This window comes from Suricata suricatta, chromosome 6 (genome assembly GCF_006229205.1).
Source record: "Suricata suricatta isolate VVHF042 chromosome 6, meerkat_22Aug2017_6uvM2_HiC, whole genome shotgun sequence".
Lineage (NCBI taxonomy): Eukaryota > Metazoa > Chordata > Mammalia > Carnivora > Herpestidae > Suricata > Suricata suricatta.
The window spans coordinates 103,404,370-103,423,527 of NC_043705.1; the positions used below are offsets into that span (position 1 = coordinate 103,404,370).

The 19,158-nt window shown below is 46.1% G+C and overlaps 1 pseudogene; it reads right to left on the minus strand.

Moving 5' to 3' along the window:
• Positions 1-1,136: 1,136 nt before the first annotated feature.
• On the minus strand, positions 1,137-2,026 carry LOC115293511 (annotated as a pseudogene).
• Positions 2,027-19,158: the final 17,132 nt, after the last annotated feature.

A 19,158-nucleotide genomic window follows, 5' to 3' on the forward strand; every position in this document is an offset into this window, starting at 1 on the left:
CCAGTCCGCATCAAATAAGTAACCAACAAGGCCAGGGGACGTGGTTAAATCAAACCAACCATTCATGCAGCTTGTAACTTGATCGGCATTAACTGGACACAAAGGAATGAGAGACAAACAAGCAGGTTCATGATGGAGGCAAAAAGGCAATTTACATGGGAAATCCTAGAGTCAGATTTAATCTCTCATTGTGAGGTTCATGATAGCTGCTAGCTCACAGATTTACAGCTTAAATGAGGTCATCATTAAATACAGAATGATCACAAATGCATGACAGTTATTTTTTTGGCTCTCTGAGGCAACTCCTGAATCTCTCCAGTGCTTAAAAAAAGAATGAAATGGATAATGGTTGCCAGATTTATTTATTTTTTTAATCTCAGGCATATCTAATTAAATGTGAATTTGAGATTATCAGCAAGTAATTTTTCAGAACAGTATGTCCTATGCAATAGTTGGGACATCTTATACTAAAAAACTATGCACCATTTATCTGAAATTCAAATGTAACTGGGTGTCCAGTATTTTTATTTGCTAAACCTGGCCACCACAGGAAGGAAGGAAGGACTGCTGCTCTATGTTCCATGACGGGGGTAGTTAGCAGAGCCCTGGGCTAGGAGTCAGGAGACTGGAGGCCGGTACTGGCGCAGATGCTAGAGAGCCTTGAGGTGGGAGCTTGGCATGAGTTCCCCACCTGGGGATCTTCAGTCTCGCCATTCAGAGGCCTGTGGTTGGGAGGGTGGGAGGTGGGGAGGGGAGCCTGTCATCTATAGTCTTTCTAGGCCTAACATGCTTTGATTTTTATCCCTATGTTGACTGGTCATCCTAACTACAACTTAACTGAAGCGAGCTTTCCAGGGGCACAGTCTACCTCCAAAACCACTGTTATAAAAGTACCTAAGCCCTAAGATTTTAGTATGCAGAATTACCAATCCTTTGAGAAGTTCAAAATGTAGATTCCTGGGTCACACCCTCCAAGGACTTTTGCTCAGGAATGGTGGGGCCAGAAATCTGCTAGGTAATTCTAAGGCAGGTTTTCTCTGGATGCACATACTTGGAAATTTTTTAATTTAACCCAGTGAGTTGCAACTGTTAATTCTCATAGGGGTTACCAGAACCACACCACCACATTTAGGATTTTATTTATTTATTGACTTATGTCTGATCTTATATTTTGTTCCTCTCACAACAATCTCATTTTTGACTGAGCTCAGACTTTGAGGAAGAAGCTCTCGTCTCTTGGCAATCTGTTCTCGGCGTTTTTCTTTGGCCTCTTTCATTCTCTTGGCCAAAAGTTTAGTATGTTCTGCAGCCTCCTCCTTGTTTTTCTTTGTGCGCTGCTTCTTCAAAGCAATGCGCCAACCTTTGTATTGGAGGACACGTGGAGTAACAAGATGCTGAATCTTGGGTGCTTTGGTTTGAGGTTTCTTACCTTCTTTGTTTAGGGGCTTTCTCACAACACACTGGCGGGCATCATCTTCCTCAGAGACTGAAAAGCTTGCGGATTCTGCTAGCCCTTTTGAACTCCAGGCGACGAGGCACAGTAGTAGTATCAGTGAGTCCAGGAATATCCTTCTCCCCTTTTTTCACAATGACCAAGTTGAGAACACGGAGATTGGCATCCACAATGCAACCCCGCACAGATTTGTGCTTTCTCCAGTCCTCCATGGTTGGTAGCAGGAATGCCCCTTACTCAACAGTAGGCGGACATGGCCATGGGTCATGACACCCTGCATCATGGGGAAGCCTTGTCTGTCATTGCCACCACTGACTTGGACCACGTAACCTTTCCATTCTTCCCCTAAAGCATCAGCAGCAACTTCTGTGGCCATTCGCTTCTCATAAAAGGTACAAAATCTGCGTTCATCGTCCACTTCAAGGAGTTTCTGGCAGCCAGTAGCTGGGAAGGAGATGTTCAGCTTCATCCTGAGGCTGCCTACCACCTCCGAGGTGTCACGAGAAAGAGGCCAGTGTTATTTATGTTTTTACACCATGTTTAATATTTTAAAATTGGGGCTGCACTTCTTAAACTGATAGAGGACACATGGGTTATTTTAATATTTTATATTAATTAAAATTAATATTTATTATATATCCATATATTTATGATTATGTTCGATATAATTTGACGACTAAAGTTAAAATATTTAATATTTTTTAAACTTAATGTTTATGTTCTTTTTAAAAGGTATATTTAAGTTCTTTTCTAAAGATTTTATTTTTAAGTAATCTCTACACCCAACATGGGGCTCGAACTCACAACCCCAAGATCAAGAGTTGCATGCTCTGACTTAGCAGGGCTCGTCTGATGGACGTGGAACCCTAGCCCCCTCCCCATTAACCTTACACTCAGCTGGAGTTTCTGAGCACAAGGCTATAGAAAACCCTCACCTCACAGCTGTGGAAACTGGGACCAGTGAGCTAGCAGACTTGCAACACCACCTGGCAAAGAGGGGCAGGCTTGGGTTTAAATGCATATTCCTGGAATTCCATCAAGCTCCAGGAATCAGTTTGGCGAGGAAGGCAGAGCTTGGGCATCTGCAGTTTTAACAAGTTTCCGATGCAATGCTGATGCCAATTAATGTTTGAGAACTGAGATTGCTGGGAAGGAACCCTGGTCTTCAGCCCCCAGTCCAGGGTCTCATGTTTGCAGACAGAAATTACCTGGCTCACAGGAGCAGGAGGGAGCATGTTTTAATTATGCACACAAACAGCAGCCACGGGAGGGGTGCATGAGAAGCACATCCCTCCATTTACCCCAGTTCAAGCTCTAGCATCAGGAAACAAGACTGGTTTAGGCCAAGAATCCACAAGCTGAATGTCTTGACAGACGGGAGGTCACAAAGGATCAATCTGGGCTGGGTGTGGGGTTTTTTCACAACAAGCTCCAAACTATGGCTGTTCCAGAAGGAGAAGAATGAAGGCTCTGAAGGGAACGGTTTGCCTGCCTCCTTTTAACAGCCAGACAGCCTCCACTCCCTTAGGCTAAGCCTGCTCTTCGCTCACCCAATGCCCCCTCAGTCCGCTATACAATAATGGCTACTACTTACTAAGCATTCACCTCAAGCTTCCCGTTGCAGGCTTTTTGTGCATTTTGACCCTCACAATGGTGGAATTACTATCCCAGTTTCAGAGACTAAGTGGCCAGCCAAAGTCACACAATGAGAAAGTATCTGACATCTCACGCCACCCTAGGCCTCTTTCAGCACTGCAAGTGACCAATATTAGGTTCTCAAAGGTCTCCAGCCCAAACCTGCCGGCCCAAAAGGGGACTGAAGTCACGAGCACCAGAATCCACTTCTCTGAGGCTATGAGCTTACCTGCCAGGTGGGGATGCCATCCTTCAGCATGGGGGAAGAAGGGCAAAGCACAGTCAGGAATCAAAGCACTGTTTACTGAAAGGCAATGCTCTAGGGTCACCTGCAAACCAAAGGCCTGAGCCCTCACCAGAACCAAGCCCAAGAAAATTTTGCCTCCTCCAGCAGATCAGAAAGGAAAGGATGGAGGAAACTGTAAATACCTCATAGGACAAAGGACAGGGAGGAAAGGGGAAAAGGGGGTGGAAAAAGCAAGGACTTTGTATAGGCCCTGCTATGGGACACAGGAGAGCTATACAGAGCTTAAACCACCCAACCAGGTAAACTATCTTTCCTCACTCCGGCTGACCAGAGTTAATCAGCTTTAAGATGCTTCCTCTCTCCTCATGGTGTCTAAGTCTCAAACCGTAGGAGGTAGGAAGGACAGACGTGGTTCTCTCCCATATCACAGAGCATAGAACTAAGACATAGCGAGCTTTCTGACTTGTCCCAAAAATATCAACTTGGTTTTTTTTGAGATCCCAGCCCTGCTTTCCAACCAGCCTATTGTTGTCACCTGACCATTGGTAACTTGTCCATTGAGGGGTCTGTGTGGAAGGCACTGAGGAGGCAGTGGTGAACATGACAGTCCCTGTGCTCTCAGGGTTGTTTATACAAGGACTTTAATCTGAAACTCCACATGTGATTGTTTGATCTTGACTGCCTAGGAGGCAGTAAATGGACTCAAGAAAAGCCTAGGATCAATTAGCAATGTCTCCTATGAGCGTCCTGTTTGGTAATGACTAAAAAAATGCTCTTCTTCTCAACAACTACATATACTATGTACTGTGGATATAAAAGTAGGTAAGATTACCAAGAATCCAGCCCATGAAACTAGTATGGGTGTGGTGGACTCAACACGCTTTCAGTCCAAAAGACACTGAAAAGATCTGCACCTCAGAAAAGATCTGCAACCCTTAGGCCTGGGCTCTTCTACAGGGATTAAAGCAAGTCCCAGGAAGAATAAAATGCAAAAACACAAGTGAGACTTAAGGAATAGGTGTCTTTGTGGAAAGAACACTGGGCTGGGAGTCAGGAAAACTGCCTACTTCACCCCCAGCAGCAGGTACAATGGTTAAGAGCCTGGACAGTTCAGTCAGTGAAGCGTCCAACTCTTGATTCAGCTCAGGTCATGACCTCACGGTTTATGGGACTGAGCCCGGATTGGGCTCTATGCTGAAAAAGGAGTGCCTGGGATGCTCTCTCTCTGCCTCTCCCCTGGTCATGCTCGCATCCTCTCAAAATAAATAAATAAACTAAAAAAAAAAAAAGAGAGAGAGAGAGCGAGCGAGCCTGGGTTCCAACAACTCTTCTACCTTGGTGATTCTGGGTTTCTGTAAACGGGACTAGTTTCTAACCTAGTGGGACTGTGAGGATTGAATGAGTTGATATTTGTTAAGTGCTTGGAAACGTGCCTAGCAGCTGGTAAGCACTCAGTATTTGTTAGCTATTATCCTGGAAGTTTAGAGGTATCTCCATGTATCTGAGTAGGCTCCATCACTGGTTTGTCTCACAGAACAGGCCTGTACAACTTTAATTTTTTGTTTTTCATCAAGGAATTTCCCCCATGAATTCAATAAAATTCACTGCAGAATTTTTTTAAACGGCCACTGACAAATCTTTCTACGCCCCACCAAGCTTAGTTTCTGAGGTGAGCTCCTACTAGGTACCTGGTTCTCAAAGTCTGCTCAGTGCCCCCACCCTTCCCAAAACCACGCTTTACGCTCTAGCTTAAAGAGCTCATCAGTGGAGTAGAGTAGAAGGGTGGGCCTGTTTTCAGGAAATTTAGAGCATTTCTGGGCAACGCCTCCTCCATTTGGGAACGCCTTCCTGGCTTCTGAGGGCTCAGGGTGTGCCATCGGCTGGCCCATGTCAGAGAGGGAAGAGGGCTGGAGGCTGGTCAGCTGGAGCCCCAGGAGCCCCAGCATGTGCTTGTCAGCCCTGGAGGCTGGGGCCACCAGACCTCATCCACTCCTCATCCACACTCTTGCAGCACTGACCAGTGCAAAGGGCTCCTGTTTCTCTTTCCCTGAAAAGAACAAGGCAGAATGAAAAAAGACCGAGCATAGGCATCATGATTCCCTTAGTGCCATGTGGGAGACTCTGGCCAAGAAACTAAAGCCTCAGTTTTCTATAAAAGGAGAAGCCAGATGGCTTCCACAGCTCCTTTGGATTCTGGCCTTCCTCAAGTCTAGGATCTCCAAAGAGCTGCTACCTCAGGGGGGCAATGGCAGCGATGATGCAAATCAGGGGGTGGGATAGAGAAGGCTCGGAATGGCAGAGAACATTCCATAGAACTCCCAAGCCTAGCTGTAGCCAATGGGGAACTTCAGCAGCCTCTCCACTCCCCGCCCGCAGTCCAGCATTCCCAGACTGCCACTGCCCTTACACGCCTTTCCCCATGCCTGGCCATAGGGCCTCGAGCTCAGTGGACAAACTGCTGTGCTTACAGCTCCCGGAAAGACTGACAGAGGCAAGCAGCTTTTTAAAAAATATTTCTAGAGTTATTATTAAGCCCTTAGTAGGAACTGTCACTGTGCTAAGTGCCTCCCTTGTAATATCTTACTTAATAGGAAAAGTGACGCTTACCTTTTCCTTATTTGGTTGTGCTTTAAAGGGGGAAAAAAACCTGACTGCCAGTTTTGAACTCTGATCCTAGGTAGGTCCCTTTAATCACCATTCAGCCTATGGAGAATGAATTTCTCCATAAGAGGGGGCCAAAGACCACCGACCTCAAGGGCACTTGTGAAATATGAATAAAGAAGTATTTTGTAAACTCTTCTAAAGTCTTAAGGACTATCCCAAAAGCAGTACCAGTCCTTTCAATCCAAGGACTTGATGAAGACGACTAGACTGTAGGATTAATCAATGGATGGTGGCTCAGAATCCCCAACTTTGGTAGCTACCATCTTGGACAGTATCCTACCTCAGGCAACAGAGCTCCCAAAGGAGTGTGAACCAAGACATCTCCTCATTCTCTGTAGCAGGACCCTCCCAGACTGTGAACACTGGGCTCAGTGCTCTTGGGTGCTACAATAATGGGGGAGAAGGCAGGCATCCCTGGAGCCTCAAAACCTTAATCATTGGGATGCCTGGGTGGCTCTGTCAGTTAAGGGTCCCAACTTTTGACTTTGACTCAGATCATGACTTCGTGGGTCGGTAAGTTCAAGCCCCACACTGGGCTCTGGGCTGATAGTGAGGAGGCTGCTTGGGATTCTTTCTCTCTGCCTCTCCTGCACACGGTGTCTCAAAACAAACGAACAAAAACAAAACAAAACAAAACAAAACAACCCTAAATCATCAGCAATCCAGTCCCGGTTACCTGAGAGCTAATCCAAGGTCTGTAGCTCATCCCCAGCCCTCCTACAAAAGGATAGGGGGTGGCTAGTGGCATGTAATTGATACACTTAGAAGGGAGCCCCATTTTACAGTCTGAAAAACTAAAGCACAATTTTTTTTGTAGTAGGGGCGGGGTGGGGAATGAAACAGGTTTCTAAAAATCTTCAGACCTGCCAAGGAATTGAGGCTCTTGCCACAGAAGTGGCCTGGTGTGAAGCAGGTACATCCTTGCAATAGCATCAGGGGGGCAGGGCAGTTTGACAAACGAATCAATTATTTACAGACTTCTAAGTCCCAACCTCATCCAGGTCGAATCGTATCCCTTTCTGCACCTACTCCGGCCTAGCTGCTCTTTTCTCCACTGCTGACCAGCTGCCACTGGGGATGTACTGTGGGCTTGGGCGCACCCCAGAACAAACCCAAGTGAATGTCTCTGCCCACCCCACACAGGTTTTCTTTTTGTACTCTGGCCAGCTGCAAACCCAAGCAGTAAGCTGTTGGAGGGCAGATGAATGTGGTGGAAAGAGCAGTGACCTGGGCATCAGCGTGCTTGTGTTTGAAACACTGCATCCTGCATGACAGTCTCCATCAGTAGCTTTCCAGGTATGGGCCTGTTTTCCTCAGCAAAGTGTGGGGTGTTTGCATGCAGGCATGCGCACATGGTACATGTGAATTCTGGACTGGACTCAGTGCTCCTAGATCAACTCCAGGTGCCTGCAGGGGGCAGTGAAGAAGTGGAGGCTTCAGAGGCAGAAGCGATGGGGTGTGTGTGTGCCTGCCAGCCCCTTCACCTCCGTCACCAGGAACATGTTCCTTTATTACCAAGGGCTGCTCTGAGGGTTATAAGCAGATAACTGACCTTGAAAGCCTATGTTTCTAAGTGGGATGGGCGGGGGAATACAGCTCATAAGATATTATGATCCTATTTTTTAAAAAGGCATGTGTATATATATCATACATATATGTATCACTCAGTTAAAATAAAGTATAGAAAAGTGCTGTTCAATACAACAGTCACTAGCCACATGAGGATACTGACCACTTGTAATGTGGCTAGTCCAAACTGAAAAGCGCTTTAAGTATAAAACACACCAGATTTCAAAGACTTAGTACCAAGAATATAAAATATTTCACTAATGATTTTTATGTTCATTATATGTTGAAATGACAATCTCTTATTTTGGGTTATATCATTTAAATTGTCACCAGTCTTTACTTTTTTAGAAATATGGCTACTAAAAAATTTGAAATTATATATATAGCTTGTGTTGTATTTCTGTTAGGCAACACTGGTCTAAAAGTATGTGGCTGTTTAGTAGTGTTTCTGGTGGCTGGTGGACATTTTTCTACAATGAACTGGTGTTGCCTGAATAAGCTAAAAAGATTTTCCTTTTGAAAGAAGTTAAAAGGCCCAACACATAACAGTAGTTCCCATCCCCTTTGGGAAGAGCCAGAGAGCCTCCCGGTGCCTTCAGAGGCCTCCTCCCACTCCCCAACTGGCCCAGAGGCCAGGCCTGAGAAACCACAAGGTCAGCAGGGTTCTTTCCAGCAGGCTGCACGTGGCCTGACAGAGCTGAAGAGGAACATCTCTGGGGGAAGAGGGGCCAGGGCTCCAGTGCAAGATCAGAAGTTCCAGGGCCTGCTCACACCCACTAAAGGTGGTCAGGAGGCAGAACTGGGAACTTCCAGACTGGGCCACTAGAGTTCCGTACAGATTCCTGCTGCCTGAAGATTTGTGTGGTCGTCTCTCTCCCAGAAACAGTTTTCCAAGTAAGGTACGTATACTTCTGTGATCGGGAAGAATGCAAAGCCAGATGCTAAGGACTGCAGAACTCTGGAGTCAGTCTGCCATGGGATGGAATCCCGGCTACTTATTAAATACTGCGTGGCCTTAAGCAAATTACTGAACCTCTCTGAACTCTTCTGTTTTCTCATCTGTAAAACAAGGATTATAACTGTCGATCTCACAGGGCTGTGGAAACGAACCTAGATAATAAATGAGATGGTGTGGTGGCTCACAAGTTTGATAATCATGTTAGGAGTGGAGAGTCTGGGGCCGTCTGGCCTGGGCATCTGTCCTCAAGGCAAGCTACTCATGAAGCAGATTCTAGGACGTCTGGCTAAGCCCAGGAACACGATAAAAACATATTAGTGACAGACGAGCAATGCATTCATAAGCACAGGTCCCACTCCTTTCTTACAAGTTGCGAGAAATGAAGGTCCAGCCAGGAGAAACAAGAGAGCAGGGCTGAAAACAGAACTTGGATCCAGAGACTTTCAGTTTGCTCTCACCCCACCCAGAAGATCTCACCTGAAACAAAAAAGCCACCAGTTTCTGCCAAGAAGTTGGAACAGAAAACTGTGGCACTAAGAGCCCGTTTCGGACTTGTTCCCCATCCCCAGGCCCCACCACCCTTGCTCCAGAGCTCCTGCTGGTGCCCCCATGCCCTTCCCCCACACTCTCACTCCACTCCCACCCTGGGGCATGGAGCCTGCCTGAAACAAGCTGGGGTTGGGAGGGGGGAGCCACTAAGCGTGGCAACACCAACACTCCTTCAGGCCCTGCAGCCAGGAGACCCAGAACCAGGGGAAGGACCTCTGCCTGCCTCAGGCCATCCTCTTCTTTTTAATGGGCACAATACAACAATAATTTGGCTTCGGGACAGACAGGAGGAAGTAAGAAACAGCAATCAGAAAACTTCCTCTTTAAAGTAGCCTAGTCTCAAAGGAAAAGAGTAAGGTAAAAAAAAAAAGTAATAATAAGGCCCGGTCACCATGCCATCTTCAATGCCTTTCCACCTCTTCCTTAGACTTCTGTAGAAGTCTCCAAGTGTTCTCCCTGCTTCCAATGTAGCCTCTCCCTGCCCCCACATCAGTCCATTGTGCATAAAACAAAGTAACCCTCAGGCAGAAATCATATCATGCTACCTCTGTCAATGGTTTCACAACACAATCCAAATTCCCAAGGCCTCTTGCTTCAGTGTTTTTGAGCCTCTCACCTGTCATCCACCCAGGCCTCTTGGTCATTCCTTAGAGAACTCTAAACTCATTACCACCTAGTACCTGCTTTTCCTTCAGGCAAGAATAGTCTGCACCAAGCTCCTTATCAATCTCATCTTGGCTCACTCACCCTTACAGGCATTTCCCCTGGTGTTTGAAGCTGGTCCTCAGCCGCACATCCCCAACACTTCTCTAGCACATTGCCTTACTGTTTCTTTCATAGTCCTTACCACTACCAGAAGCTAGGATTAAAGATGACTGCACGGTCAAGCAACCGACTTCAGCTCAGGTCATTATCTGACGGCTCGTGGGTTCGATTCCCACACTGGATTCTGGGCTGACAGCTCAGAGGCTGAAGTCTGTTTCAGATTCTGTGTCTCCCTCTTTCTCTGCCCCTCCTCCGCTCAGTCTCTGTCTCAAAAATAAATAAAAAACTGGGGCGCCTGGGTGGCTCAGTTGGTTGAGCGTCCGGCTTCGGCTCAGGTCATGATCTCACGGTTCGTAAGTTTGAGCCCTGCGTCGGGCTCTGCGCTGACAGCTAGCTCAGAGCCTGAAGCTTGTCTTCGGATTCTGTCTCCTTTTCTCTCTGACCCTCCCCTACTCATGCTATCTCTCTCTCAAAAATAAACAAAACATTAAAAAAAATTTTTAATAAATAAAAAACAATTTAAAAAAAATGACTGCAAATCGACACTCCTTCCACTGAAAGGCAGGGCTCATGACCACATCCCTTCATTCCAAGCAGGATCTGAGACTTGTATCATCACACCATGGTAAAAGTGACGTGCTCGTGCTCAAGTCCAGGACCTCAGAGTACTGACAACATCTACTTTCTGTCTCTCAGAGAGTTCTGTCCAGGAGCACTAAGCCACTGAACAGTAGGTCCTACTACTCTGAAACCACCGCGCTGGAGAGGGCGCCCGAGGGCCCTACACTTCCAGCTAAATTTAGACTACCAGCCATCCCTGCCACAGTACCAAAAATGCTAGTGAAGCTTCTTGGGCCCTCCAGACCAGGACACCCACTACTCTAACACTACCATACAGAAAAGAATCACCCCGCTGAGCTCTATCCTAATCCTGACCTACACACAAATTAGGGAACAAAATGGTTGTTTTTTTTATGTTACCAAGTTTGGGGTGACTGGTTAGACAGCAACAGACAACAAGAGCTACCCTGTTGGTTTACTATGTCTCCCCACTAGAATATAAATTATAAGAACAGCTCCCTTCTGCCTTGTTCCCATCAGTACTGCCCTGGTCTATTACTCAGTAGGTTACTCAAATAAATGTGTTAAATGAATGATTTTCACTTCGGCGGTAGTCAAATTAGTTCCTTCCATACAGAGGAAGGTTAGGCTCAAGCCCTGGTGTTTCTCTTGATTAGCCTGATGACTCTGAATACTCAGTCTTTTGAGATGGGCCAGTTTCCCTTCCACTGAGCTGCATCAATACTTGGACCCTGGCTTCCACCAGACACAGGTTCTAAATCTCAGGGCCAGAAGCAGAGGGGTGGGTCTTAGCAATAACCCAGTGTAACCAGGTATGGGAGGGCAAATCTTCTCAAGAACGTTTCTGTCAAGAGATGGCCCACTACTGTGGTTTTTTGGTATGTATTTTTTACAGTTTATTCATTTATTTTGAGAGAGAGAGAGAGAGAGAATCCCAATCAGGTGCCGTACACCATCAATGCAGAGCCCGATGGAGGGCTCGAACTCATGAACCATGAGATCATGACCCAAGATAAAGTCAGATGCTTAACTGACTGAGCCACCCAGGAACCACCACTGTTTACACACTGCTATAAATACTCATAACCTTCTGAGGCAACTCACCTTAGCTCAGGACTTTCCAGAAGCCTAAGGCAGAATGCCTTATGTCTAGGTAGAAAAATCATAGGTAGAAAAACCACAGCCCTGACCAAGCTCTCAGGATTAACACTAAAGCCGGTCCAGTCAGGTGTGGGTAAGCAATCTCCTTTAGATGAAATCTTTCTCAACACACTGTAGTCTTCATCTCTAAATTGATGTATCAAATTTAACCCTAGCAGGAAAGGACCTTGAAAGGTCTTCTGGCTTAACCACTTTCATTTACAGAAGAGGAAAAGGAAGTCCAAAAAGGTTCAGTATGTTGCCCAAATTGTTTTAGCAAGTAAGTGAGCCAAACTGCTAGGACTAGAAAGCTGGTCTCCAATTTCCTGCCCAGAGTTCTCTATCCTACACCTACTAAAGCGCTCACACCAAAAATGGTAAGAGAATCAGGCCTGTCTTGGTGAAGCCTCTCTCTAGTGTCTCTGCCCCCAAAGAGAAGTCAATGCACCAGTGAACACACAAGGGCTCTAAGCCAGCATCTTTTCCTTTTCCATCTGAGACCTCGTAACATCTGCCTTAGCCACCCTCTCACCTACACAGTGTTTGAGCTGGAAGAGACCTTAGAGATTAAGATTAGAATCCATATCCATTTCACAGATGGAGGAGAGTGAAGGCTCAGTGGGACCTAACATAAGCCCGTTTCCCCATCCCTTAGCTCTCAGACAGCTCTCTATCACTGCTCTGGGGCATCAGGCCACAATACCTAGTGGTGTCCTGGGTACAAAGTCACCCTCCAGGGACTCCAGTTTCTGCCCTTAAAGTCTTCTCTACCTTCTCCTCTCAAACTCTTCTCCTATAAGGATGTTTTTCAGTTTGCAGGCTGGACAGACTACTATTCTCTCTGCTGTGTACAAGGAAACATAAAAGCAAAACATAAAAAGTTTGAGCTCACAGGCTGCAGGCTGGTGTCCTTGTCTAAAGGGGGGGTAGGCACTGCCACTGGATAGCAGTTATAAAGGAACAAAGGTTCAGTGTGGATAGGTCTTCTCCTCTTTTTTCTGTAAGAGCTTAATTTTTCTTTAAGTTTATTTATTTATTTGAAAGGGGGTTGCAGAGAAAGAGGGTCCCAAGCAGGCTCCGCACTGTTAGCGCAGAGCACAGAACCTGATTCCGGGCTTGATCTCACAAACTGCAAGATCATGACCTGAGCCAAAACCAAGAGTCAGACGCAAAACCAACTGAGCCACCCAAGTGCCCCATAACAGCTTTACTGATGTAATTCACATACCATGTTATTCATCTATTTATAGTATAAACAAAATTCAATGGGTTTTGTTTGTTTCTTTGCATATGGAATCTACCCCTCCAAATTTCTAGGTTTCCAGATAAATTTTCTTGATTTTATGATATAGGTGATTACTTTAAACTCTTTTTAAAATGCAAGACCAATCAAAACCTGTAAGCAGGCTGGACTGGGCCTGAGGCCGTAAGGTGAGGAATGCCCATTTGTGACTTCTGCCTCTCAGGGTGTAAGCCCCATCATGACAGCCCCTGAATGGTCTACCCATGGATTTCAGGGCCTGACACCTACAAGTACTCAAAAATTTCTGAATGAACAAATCTGGGCAAGTACTTTGCAAATTTGCAACTGCAGAGAGAGCCCTACAGCACATCACCGTGCAACCTATTTATATATTATCACCATATCAAGAAACTCAGTACTTCCTATGTAGCAGCTGAACCCATATGGGGGCACTGCTGAGAGTTACTGCTTGCCCCTCTATCTCCCACCTGCCATCAGAGCTCTACCCATAGGGCCACAGGAAGTAGGTCTATTCAAATGCTGTATTTCAGAACAGCCAGCATTTCCACCCACCCCAAGCTTTGATTCTTTGGGGAAAATCCTAGTTCCTTCAACCTCAGAGAAAGGTGCATGCATCCCAGTGAGCCACCTCCTCTGAGTGTTCCTGATTTCCTGTCTCCCTCCCACATTCCCCAGCAGCAGCATCCGGCTTCCCACACCCAACTCTGCTCTACCCATGTCCAAACTCTACCCCTACACTCAGCTCCACTTCAGAGAAAACCTAAGCCAAGCTATTCCAGGCACATAATTGGTATCTCTTCCTCATGCTGCTAATACATATACAGAGAACAGGAAAAGCAGAAACCTCCGCTCCCCCATACACCCCTAAAGCTGGAGAAAGATATCAAAGATGTAGTTGGGGGGGGGCGGATTTTACTGCAAAGCACATAAGTCCATTTCTCACTGACATTCTACTGCTAGTGCATTCCTAAGCACCACAATGTGGACTTCTTGCTAAAGGATTATAACCCCCAGTGACTCTTTAATCCCCCTTTACCAGAGTTGCCTGACTGCCCAAGACAGGGGAAGAGCTGACTCTAAGAAATAGCACGGGCTGCCTTCCTGTGTATGCTCAGGACCAAAGAGAAGGGATCAAGGGGTAGGGGATCCAGAAAGGAAGACAGAGAAAGGGGTCTTTGCCACCTGACCTCTGTTTGCAAAAGAAGACTTAGGTCAAAACCAAGTCCTCAACACTCTCAGCCAGACCCTGGCTAAGCTCTCATGTTCAACTACCTCATTTTCAGCAGGGATTTCAGCACATGAGGACTCCAGAAATAATGCCATTTACTGAAACGTAAAAGTTACCAACCTGTCCAAGGGCACTCAGTTGCTAAGTGGCTGGGGCTAACTCAAACTGTGCTTGGCGACTCCAAAGGCCCTGTTCAACCACCCCATTCTACTTCTTCTTCCAGAGGTGGAGTGAAAACTGAACCAAAGTAGGAGCCAAGAAGCTTGGGTTCAAGTCTGCCTTTCTCTGAACTGTGATCTTAACTCCCACTTCTTTTCTAGTCCTGTGGTACACAACCTATAAAGAAGGGGTTTAGATTCAATGGCCTCTGGGGTCCCCTCCAGCTCGACATACTTCTTCCTGTCACAGAAAGGGAAAGGAAATTCAGCCCCTGTGAGCAGAGCAATGAGGACAGAGTTGAGCCCGGGCACTGGGCTCGGGGAGCCTGACTACAAAGCCCTGCATTCTCAGGGACTCACTACGGCAGCCTATCTGTGGGCAAATGCAGAGCCACTACTCCCAGCACAAGTCTAAAAGCAGCTAAATTAAGCTGGGGGGAGGTGGCTCTAAAGGAAAGACACCTTGTGCACGTGGCTATCTGTGGAAAAGCCTGCAGAACCAGGCTGCAGAGCAGCTGATGGCAGGCGGCCTAAGTGAGCCCAGAAAGTCCTGCCGCCCGGGCGCCTCCCCTGGTGGAGGTGGGAGTTGCCACGCCACCTGCAAGCCTGTCCCCTGCCACTACTTCCAGGGCTTCCTCCTCTTTCTGCTTCAACGGCGCGATCAGCGTCAAGCAGGCTGGCAGCTCGAAGCTCAAGCATGAGCTCAGCTTAGGTCAGGACATCAGAAACTGTGCTTCTTCCGGCAACTGAGATGCATTCCAGCTAGTGCGGCCTCCTGAAAGGTGAGAGAAATCCCATAACTTGGAGCCGCTCTCTACACCTAAAGGAGGACAGCTGATAATTGCCCAACAACAAAAGTCAGGAACGACTTTTGTAATCTGGGAACCTTGCCCCAAAGGATCAGACAGGAAACCCCAAACCATGTATTCTTAAGAGGCTCTCACGTGCCAGAGTAATCTTTTAAAAGAAAAAATCTGACCATACCACTCTCTCATTTAAAATCTTCAATGGCTTTCTAGGGCACCTGGGTGGTTCAATCGGTTGAGTGTCAGACTTCATGATCTCATGACTCGTGAGTTTGAGTCCCATGTCAGGCTCTGTGCTGCCAGCTCAGCGCCTGGAGCCTGCTTGGGATTCTGTGGCTCCGTCTCGCTCTGCTCCTCTCCTGCTTGTGCACACACGTGCGCTCTCTCTCAAAAATAATAGTCAAAAAATAAAAATAAACTGTTCTTTGGTTCCTATAAGGAATAAAATAAAAGTTTAATGGCTTTCTGCTGCCTTCCAGTTAAAATGACAATTTATCTAAATCATCTATAGTACAGCCACAGGGAATTTACTCAATTCTCTGAACCTCAGGGCCTTTGCTCCACCAAGAATGAGCTCTCTTTCTAGGCTTTTTCTCAAATAACACCAATCTGTCCTTCCCATTTCAAGTGATTTAGCTACCGCTTCCTCCAGAAAGAATTTTCTGACCTAGATTGACTTGAGTCCCCCTGCTACACTCCCAGAGAATCCCACTACCTTCGTACACAGGCCCTTCCATACTGGATTGTGAGTGCATATCCTTTCCTGGTGCAGATTTGTTATTCACCATGGTTTCTTCTCTACCAAACTGAAAATGTGCTCTGTGAGTCTGTCAAAGCATGATATTCATCCATTCATTCACTAAGTGTTGCCTGAGCTGCCTACTATGCGCCAGGCATGTTGTAGATGAGGGGGATACAGCAGTAGCCAAATATCCAAATCCTTGACTCAATGGTGATTAAGGGTTTAAGAAGAAAAACAAAGCAGCGTAGGAAGGACGGGGGTACAGAGTATGGGATGGAGGCCCGCTATTTTACATAGGGCAGTCTGGGAAGGCCTCTCCATCACAGTGTTACTTGAACAGGAACCTGAAGAGAGTGACAGTGGGAGCCATGTGGCCAAGGAAAGAGCATTCCAGAATTAAAGCCCTAAAGTAGAGAGTACACAACATACTGTAGAAAAAGCAAGGTGCAAGGTTGTTGGAACGGAAAATCGGTGAACAATAAGGTTAGGGCATGGGGGAATGGGTGGTGTGGGGGGTTATATCAAGGATCTTGAGCAAGAGTGACAGGCAGGAGACTGCTGCAGCAATCTAGGTGATAAGCAACGTTGTACGGACCAGACTGGCAAACAAGGTGGTACGAAGTGTTTAGCTTTGGACCCAGTATCTAGGAGCCAAAAGGATGTACTGGTAAACTAAACATGAGGTGGCAAGGATGACCCCAAGACTCTTAATCCTAGCAATTAAGAGGATAGTTCTTCACTAATTTCTGATCTTCACTTTCCTCATCTGTGAAACTGGGGTAAAAAGACAACCTGCTTAGCCAATTACATGGTCCAGAACATGTCAAGTACCCAGTAAGTGGTAAGCATGTTATCACTATTAATGACCTTGGGATCACCAGGAGCTTAAAAAAGCTGGTGTATGCAAAAAGGAGAGCAAAGACCACATGGAGCCCAGGTGGGCCATTCATCCAGAAGGCTCCTGGCTACGGTGAGACTTCAGCTCCTCTGAGAGGGTTGCAACTTCATTTCCAAGTACAGAAGAGAAAAGCCTACCTTGAATTACTGGAATGCATGTCTGGAGGGTAAGGTGGTTATCACAAGTACGGAGGGTTATTACAAAGTGCCCTATAAAAGGCCTCTGCTGGAGGGGGGGGTCACCTGGGTTTACTAACAGTACCTCATACTGAGATGGAGAAGCCCCTCACTACATGTGACAGATTTAGATGGCTGGCTTTACAAAATTCATCAATAAAGGTCCACAATCCTCACACTACCAACCTACAGCTTTGCCAGTCCAAAGGTACAGCCAAAAGAAAGGTAACATGTCAAGACTGTCCCTGTAATTCTCAGAAAATCCCTGAGGGAGCCACCCTAGGCTATCTGCCACAAGGCGGCCAAATGGCCCTGGTAACTTCTACAAATAGTGTTACTTGAAAATTAAGCTAACTCCTCATTATCCATACTCAGGAAATTCACAAATAACTCGTCAGCAGAGATCACTGAAACCACTGTACATATATCTGGCTTTGGAATGCAGCTTCTGGAACATAAATCACACCTGTGTGGGACACTTTAACTAATGAAGTAAGCTACCCCAGATTTGTATTAATTTGATCCTCGAAACAAACAAACTCGTCATGGAGATTAGTCCCATTCTGTGTATGAAAAAAAAATGGAGGTTAGGCAAGCTAAGGTCACCAAGTGAGAGAAGACACAGGTACTCTGCCCTGTTCAGATTCAAATCACCTATCCCTCTCCCTTCACCTGGCTCTTTCTTATGCTTTCCTTAGCCAGGTGTCAAAACTTACTTCCTTTCGTGAACCCCCAGCAAGGGAAGGCCATCCACTCTCCTGACCACTCTATCAGGTAACTCTGAACTAGCCAGGGGTGTTTGTGAGCCCAGACCGAGGCACCTGTAAGCCCTCTTGAGGCCCCAGCACCCTAATTACCCCCTTTGTGAGCTTGTCTTGGGATTTTGCAAACAGGGGCACTCCCATCTGCCAAGCTCTCCATTTTAAAGAGGTTTTTGTGGTTTCAGGCCCGCTCCTCCTCCTCTCCCTGCCAGCCTCCCTTTGGGAGGGAATGAGTGCTGAGTAACAGCTCTAAAATGCTTACTCTAGCCTCGGTCCCACAGCACACAGTGGGTGGGTCAGCCAAGAGACTCCACCCCTCAGGAGGTTCAGGGTTCAGACTGCTGAGACCACCCCTAGCCTGAATGGGCATACCTCTCCTTGCCCAGCAGGCACTCACTTCTCAGAGAAGTATAAAACTCAAACGCCCCATCCCCACGTCCCCTTCAGAAGGTCCTATGAGCTTTAAGAGGAGAAAGGAATTTGAACTGCAGGAAAACAGCTTTAAACCCTCATTTATGGAGGCTAACCTAGCAGTTCATAGCCAAGGGTGCACAATATAAACAGTTACAGAGCTCATCACCCCTGACAAGTCAGTCCTGCATAGTCATCTAAAGTGATCAGATTTCCTCCGTTGTCACCAAAATATCTTCTTGAAACTGTTTCAAATCAGGATCCACGCAATGCATTTGACTGATGAATCAACTCATTTTTTGTCTGTAACAGTTCCCTTTTTTAAAAATGTCATTTATTAGTAGTTTGTCCAGTAGAACTGCTCACCTTTCAAAAACCAGATAACTGCTACCTCATGGTCAATCTGTTGCTCTATGTCTACACATCTATGGTTCTGTTAAGGGCGGGTTCAGTTCTTCTTTGGTGCCGTGTGCTTTCTATTATGGTACTTCCCCAAGAGGGAAGATGTCTGCGATGCACCCCAAGTGATACACTGAGCTTCGTGAAGCCAGAAGAGTCTAGTCCTCTCAGAACTTGGGATTCAAAACTAAAGTTCTTAGCCACTACAACAGATATACATGTACACATATAAAAAGCTCTGTTTTGGTTTCTTTCTTTCATGGGGAAAGGGTTTCTTAAAAAAAAAAAAAAAGGGGGGGGGCTTTGACATCAAAAATACTTTGAAGACATCTAGACCTAATCAGATTCCCTCATTTTCAGATGAAGAACCAGAGGCAGAGAAAGCATGGAAGTGGGTGGCTGGTATCCAAACAGCTGGTCACTAGCAGAATCAAAAGTGGAATGAATACGCTTAATAATGGTCATCACTTATTATAAAAACTTTTAAACAGCAGTTACTGGATAGGTAGCACTTATTAGATAGTCTGTGCCTAGCATCATACTAAGGGCTTTATAAACATTATCTTCTTTAATTCTCACAACTCTCAGAAATAATTATCATAATTCTTGTTTTGACGATGATAAAATAGTGGCTCAGAGAGGCTGAGTTACTGACCCAAAATTGCACAGCAAGTTAGAAGCAAAGCTCAATATACACAAATGTCAAATCATTATGCTACATTCTGGAAACTAATATGTCCATTATACTTCAAT